Here is a 7,683-nt window from a genome sequence, read left to right on the forward strand (position 1 = left end):
TGACATGACTCCTTCCTCTGGCCAGGTGTGAGAATGTCCTTGGATCCCAAGAGAAAGTATTTTGTTTTGACTACAAAACCCCGGCTATATTCTAATCCCCTCTCCCTAGCCCTCAGCTCCAGAGTGGCAACACTACAGCTCCAAGATTGATTCGGTCAGGTCAGCTTTAGAGTTGACATCGGTATTGCAGGCTGACTGCCTGCTGCCAGGAGTTCGATCTTGACCGGCTCAAGGCTGACTCCGCTTTCCACTTGAGCCTTCTGCTCTTGCTTGAGCAAGGGGCTGGGCTAGAAGACCTCCAAGATCCCTTCCAACTCTATTCTATTTTATTCGAGGTCGGTAAAATGAGGAGCCAGATTGTTGGCAATAGGCTGACTCTTAAGTAGCTTAAGAGAGGGCTGTAAAGCACTGTGAAGCGGTAAATAAGATTTAACTGCTATTGCTATTTTTGCCAAAATAGATGTTTAGTTCCACTTTTTGGCAAACAAACGGTTCACTGTATTCCACCGTATTCACTTAACGGCTACCAAACTTGTAAAATCCGTTCGGTTTGTGACGGGCTGCTTTACAATTGTCTAAATTGACTAAATCATGTCAGAGGGACCCAGTGGCTCAGTGGCTAAGACGCTGCGCATGTCGATCAGAAAGGTCGGCAGTTTGGCGCTTCAAATCCCTAGCGCCGCATAACTGAGTGAGCTCCCGTGACTTGTTCCAGCTTCTGCCAACCTGGCAGTTCAAAAGCCCATAAAAATGCAAGTAGAAAAATAGGGACCACCTTTGGTGGGAAGGGAACAGCGTTCCGTGCACCTTCGGTGTTGAGTCATGCCGGCCACATGACCACGGAGGCATCTTCGGACAGCGCTGGCTCTTCGGCTTTGAAACGGACATGAGCCCTGCCCTCTAGAATCGGGAACGACTAGCAGATATGTGCGAGGGGAACCTTTACCTTTTTATGACTAATTGGCAGCCTCCACTTGGCGCAAGTTAAAAAACTACTACCTAGTGAAGGTAACACAAAAATAAGTGTGTAATTGTGGTTTCTGCCAGCACTGCTTTTAACACCACAAAACTGGCCTCTAAGTAACCAGTTCAAAAAGCCACAAATACTGAAGCCATATTTTGTTTCGATTTAACAACATAACACCCACTAGAGAAATGTATATCACAACTTGGCATGTTTTTAAGTTTCCTGTTCACGCTGTTACAAGAGGACAGTTTAATATGCATATAAAGGTAAAGGTTCCCCTCGCACATCTGTGCTAGTCGTTCCTGACTCTAGGGGGCGGTGCTCATCTCCGTTTTAAAGCCAAAGAGCCAGCGCTGTCTGAAGACGTCCCTGTGGTAATGTAGCCGCCAGCATGACTAAATGCCGAAGGCGCACGGAACGCTGTTACCTTCCCACCAAAGGTGGTTCCTATTTTTCTACTTGCATTTTTACGTGCTTTCGAACTGCTAGGTTGGCAGAAGCTGGGACAAGGAACGGGAGCTCACTCCATTACGCGGCATTAGGGATTCGAACCGCCGAACTGCTGACCTTTCTGATCAACAAGCTCGGTGTCTTAGCTTATTCCAGTTGCATTCACCTCCCACTTCTATTCAAGAAATCCTCCATTAAGAATTCTATCTGGGCTGTGCGAAGGAATCGTAGTAAAAGCAATGGATTCCCGTGTCCCATGCAGACATCATGCGTTTTGATTGCTCTTGGCTTGTTAGTAACATTAAAAAGCCCAATTACCTGAATGCGGTCGAACGTGGTTAATTTACAGATCTCCTCTTAGGTAAGCCTTGCCTTAATGCAGGAAGCAAATCTTGTTGATTTTCAATACAAAAAATACCAAACAAACTTGTGATGACGCTGTTTGGCTCATTAAGACACTGGTGTCTTTTGCAACAATAACAAGAAAACATCAGGATTGCACGTCAACTCAATTTTGCAATGAGATGAACGAAGCCAAGGCATTTTGATCCTTCGGTTGTGTGACGGGTGTTGAAGTGCCATCTAGTTGGTGTTGATTCTACTAATCTTCAAGATTTCCCAAGATCCTTCTCTGACCTAGGCTTCCTCAGCAGCACGAAGCCGAGCCTTCATCACGATAAACCCCTTTTATTTAATTCACAGTGAATTCCTCTCCAGAAAAGTCTTTCCTCTCCCACAGTCAAGATAGTTTACAATTACCGACCTTGATCAGGCTTGGAGAGAGGCCAGGCCGATATCTTTCATACTTGGCAAGAATGCAGGAATTGTCTCCTGCAAACTCCACTCCCCTGTTGCTCCTCTTTTATTCCCTTTGGGAGCGCCCATTCACCATCCACCTGTGGCTAACTCCCGAGTCAACCCTTCTTCCTTAGCTGTTCCCTTCATCTGGCAGCTCTGTGAATGCACACACTGAGAACAGGCTCCAGCTGTTCGTCTGCCTCACTGATATCTGTCTGAAGGCAGCCGATAACTGTCCGATGGCCCTGGCCCTCTCTCTGCCTCTGACACAGAGCCCTCGTTGGAGCCTTCCCCAGATTCCAGGACTGGCCCAGGTTCCTCCCCAACCTTCTCACTGTCCGAATCTGCTGCCAGATCTGCTGGCCGCTGGCAGGCTACAACAGATCCATCCATTGTCATTCAAGTCCATCCACTGGTTGTCAGTTTCCAAATAGCATCCAAAAACCTGAATCTGAAAATTTCCCCACACAGTTGAAAGTTCAAAATCTTTTCCCTACACCCACAAGTTCCATCACATGGTCCAATCTTCCATTGCTATGCTGGCAGTTCCACCCATTCAGTTCCAGTCAGGTGCAGAGACGCAGAGACAAAGGATGACCTTTGCTTTCTAGAAAGAATGTTGTTATGGCTACCTATCATCTAACTCTGTACAATCCCCATTCCCATTTTCCCACCATAGAAAATGCATAGTAGAATAATGTGGCAGGCCAAAGATACAACAGAAAAGATTCCTTCCTACCATCTTTCCCTTCTTGTGCCATATCCATCATTGGACATTGGCGATCCTGCTAGCAATGATTCTATTTTTATCAACTGTTGTATGAAAAAAATGTTGTTGACTTTTATCCAAAATGGTCCCATAGATTTTGAAGCCACAATGTTCTTCTTCTGCCTGAACTTCATTTGCCTCCAATCTTTCCTTGGAGGATGAAGTGAAGCTATGCCGTAATTTTTCTGGATACCGTATCGCATGCCCAAAATATTCTAACTCACTTTTTTTTTCTGGTTTTGATGATTTCAAGCTCCACAAGAGTGAATCAGCCCCGCTGCTTCTCCATCCCCGCCATCGCCCTTGCCTTCTCAGGCCAGGCGAGGGAGGGGAGGGCGAAGGGCGGGGTCAGCCTGTGATGGGACAGGGAGCCGCAGCAGAGAGCTGCATGCGGCTCCAGAGGATAAGACAAGTAGCAATGGGTGGAAACTAACCAAGGAGAGAAGCAACTTAGAACTAAGGAGAAACTTCCTAACAGTGAGGATAATTAACTAGCGGAACAGAAGTTGCCACCAGAAATTATGGTTGCTCCATCACTGGAGGTTTTAAAGAAGAGATTGGACCACCATTTGTCTGAAATGGTGTAGGCCGTCCTTCCTGAGCAGGGGGTTGGACTAGAAGACCTCCAAGGTCCCTCCCAACTCAGTTATTCTGTTAGTCTAACAAAGGACGAGGGGGCAACATGAGGGCAGCATTCCAATATTTGAGGGGCTGCCACCAAGAGGAGGGGGTCAACCGGTTCTCCAAAGCAGCTGAAGGCAGGAGATGAAGTAAGGGATGGAAACTAACCAAGGAGAGAAACAAGCTAGAAATAAAGAAGACATTTCCTTACAATCGGAACAATGAACCAGTGGAACGACTTGACACCAGAAGTTATGGGTGCCATTTGGACAGCCCTTTGTCCTAAATGATGTAGGCCATCCTGCCTGAGCAGGGGGTTGGGCTAGAAGACCTCCAAGGTCCCTTCCAACTCTGTTATTCCCTTGGCTTTCCCAGATGGCTTATCCGCCTCCTCATTTCTGATTTTCCATCTTTCCAGCGTTGTGGATATTCGACTGAGGAGTCCGTTCAGCTTGCCCTCAGATGGAGAAGCTGTTTGATTAACCTGGGGTCGTCGAGTCTCTTGGCCTGACTCATCGGATAGTTTTGGCAAGTGACAGAATGGAGAGTCCCAAATTGGAGTCCCTGTTGCATCACGAATATTATTGGGTCAGATAACCTCACCGGTCTACTTCAGATTATTCTTGGAGTTATTACGAGAGGGATCATGGAGCCCTAGTAGATAATCACTTAAATATAAGCCAGCAATGTGCTGTGGCTGCCAAAAAATCCAATACAATCCTAAACTGCATTACTTAATCTTGTTAGCATTCCGAGTAACACATTCACTAAAATCAGAACCTTCAGGCAAATAGATTTCTCAAAGAACATGTTTATTGGATGCATCATATCGGCACAGCTAGTGAAAATCAACTCTAAGCATTCCCTAGTTAAAAGAGCAAAATATTTCCCACCCCGGATGTCACCGGCCAGATTGTCAAATGTGAACAGCTAACAGGGTGCCTGCTCACTCCTCCTTCAACTTGACCTTGGTTCCCACAAGAAAACTTTTTTGTTTTGGCTATTAGCAAGCCTATCTATTCCACCCTCCCTCCCTCTCAGAGTTTGTGGCAACTATGAGGCCGTTAAAGATGGCTTCAGCCAGGTTCGCTTCAGAGTTGACAGCATTCCCCACTATCCAGTCAGAGCTGAGGAAGCTTCTGGGATGAGAAGCAAAACGTCTTCAAAGAAAAACCAGGAAGTTCAGTTGCCTTTTGAAAAAAGCACCTTTGGGATTAACAGGTATAGAATCAAGACCATGTGTCGCATTAAGTGCACACTCTATATAATTTCTTGGTAAGTCCACACTTGGTATATTGCATCGCCACTGGAATGAAATAATACACCTCCAACTGGAAACACACAGAGAAAGAGATTTCTGCCATCAGGTTAAACCATGGTTTATTCAAGCAGGGATTTGTTGAACAAGCAATGGGGAGGCATCCCACACCTTCTGTCTCAACAGTCCTGACTCTATAGTAGTCATTGTGAGAAGGATCTTGGAGCCCTAGTAGACAACCATTTAAATAGGAGCCAGCCGTGTGTAGCAGCTGCCAAAAAAGCCAACACAGTTCTAGGCTGCATCAACAGAGGGATAGAATCAAGATCACGAGAAGTGATACTACTGATTTGTAATGCCTTGCTAAGGCACGCTTGGAACTCTGCATCCAGTTTTGGTCACCACGATGTAGAAAAGATGTGGAGACTCTAGAAAGAGTGCAGAGAAGAGCAACAAAGATGATCAGAATAATATATTATTATATAATCCAGTTTCAGTCACTACAATATAAAAAAGACGTTGAGTCTCCAGAAAGACTGCAGAGATGATTAGAATAATATATTATTATACATTATATATATTATAATATATTCATGCAAGGAAGATAAATCCTTCCATTCCCTACTATCCTGCCAGAGCTGAAGAAGCTTCTTGGATGAGGAGCAAAATGTCTTCAAAAGAAAATAACAAGAAAGTCCTGTTGCCTCCTGAAAAAGCTCCTTTGGGACAACTCGATACACATACTAGAATTTTCTGAGTCAGTGTGTCAGCCTTCCAAGTATCATGTAGAATTAAATCAGAGTCCAAGGCAAAACTATCCTTAAAGTTCCAATTTAATAAGTCAGACATGTTGGCATCGCACTGTGGAATCCCATTTCTGAAAGTTTCCTCAGATTCCCACCCAGTTGAAAGTTCATGATCTTGTCCCCACACGCACAAATCCATCACATGGTCCAATCTTCTTCTTCCACGCTGGCATCTCCACCCAGCTGGTTCCAGTCAGGTGCAAAGGTGCAGAGACAAAAGATGACCTTGGGCTTCTAGAAAAGAATGACAACAACACATTCCACAATCCTACTCCTGTCTATTCCCCCCTCCCAACTACTACACTAATGAAACAGCATAATGAAATAAGAGAGAGTGTGGCAGGCCAAAGATCCTAAAAGGGATATAACTGCAGGCCTGACACAGTGTTTCTCAACTTTGACTCCCCCGGAACATACATGGACTTCAACACCCAGAATTCCTTAGCCAGAAATGTCTTCTGGCTAGAGAATTCTGGGAGTTGAAGTCCATCCATCTTCACCTCGCCAAGATTGACATGACCTTCTACTTGAATGTCTAATATCAAGTTTTCTGCTTCACAACAAGGTCAAAGTTAATTAACTCTGGTGCTTCCTTCTTCCATATTATTTTTTTGTACCATGAGAAGCGAAACGATAATTGGCCTCGCTTAATCCAGCAAGGTCGTTAATGAAATGGCTGCAGGGAAATAATTAAAGCGACGTTAATTAAATAGAATCCCGATCAAAGGTAGCTCAACTCCGATTTCCCGTCATGGGAAGCTGAGGTCGTCTAAATTGTGGCTCACAGTGAGTTACAGGGTGTTGTCGCAAGGTGAGAATTGAGAAGGGAGTGAATTCTGTCATCAACCATGAAAGAAGAACGAATTCCATCTCCTTTTTTCCCCACCGGTGGTTAGTGAAACCTCCATGGCCTGAAGCAGTGCTGCTGGAAAAAAAAACACGAACCAAACACTCTGGTAGAATCTTAGTTCAGATTTGGATCAAGGTTTGTGTGTGTCCCTGGTTCCAAACAGAAAAATAGTTCTCCTACACGGATCCAGAAGTATTTTTATTTATAGACTAGGATTTTTCTTTTTTCTTGAACATTTTGAAAAAAAAAACTTTTACAAATATTTACTTCCCCTCCCCTCCCCACCCAACCCCCCTCCCCCCCCGACTTCCCAGAACCAATACAGGGTATAAATCTTTAACAAAAATATTCTAAAATAAACTTAAAAAAAAGTTAATATCATCTTTCATTTGAGCTTTAACTCCTCCTTGCTAGGCTAGCTCTAAACATATTATATCATCCCTTGTTTCTTCAGTCATAAGATATCTGGAATTTCTTAGTCCCATATTTATTTTGAGTATAGTCAATCCATCTTCTCCACTCCAATTTATATCTCATTGGAATGGTCCTTGAGATATGCTGCTATTTTAGCCATCTCTGCTAAGTTTGTTACTTTTAATATCCATTCTTGAATAGTAGGCAAATCTTCCTTCTTGCAGTATTGCGCCACCAGCAGTCTTGCTCCGGTTATTAAATGCAAAATCAGGTTAATCTCTATAACTCTACAATCAGAAATTATACCTAACAAAAATAACTGAGGGGTAGTAAACTTTATCCTTTTTTTAAAAGAACATTTTGCATAATCCACCATATTTTTATCCAAAATGCTTTAACCTTTTTACAAGTCCACCATATATGAAAATATGTAGCATCAGCACAATCACATCTCCAGCATTTAGGTTGTAAATTCGGATACATAGAGGCCAGTTTTTTAAGGATCTAAATGCCATCTATAAAACATCTTATAAAAGTTTTCTCTCAAATTTTGGGCTTGTGTAAATTTTACATTTCTTACCCAAATCTAGGATTTTTCAAACACCTCTGAAGTCACAGCTAATGACATCTTTAACCCAAGTCGGTGAGGACTCTTAGCAACCGCACAGGTAGATTTTCTCCAGGAGACCAGTAATCCAAGAGGTCCCCAATTCCTGCTGCGAGAACCGGCACCAACGTGCCAGAAACTGG

This window comes from Thamnophis sirtalis, unplaced genomic scaffold (genome assembly GCF_051295495.1).
Source record: "Thamnophis sirtalis isolate CommonGarterSnake01/CBP01778 unplaced genomic scaffold, rThaSir2_p1.2 scaffold_1, whole genome shotgun sequence".
NCBI classification, from domain to species: Eukaryota; Metazoa; Chordata; class Lepidosauria; order Squamata; family Natricidae; genus Thamnophis; species Thamnophis sirtalis.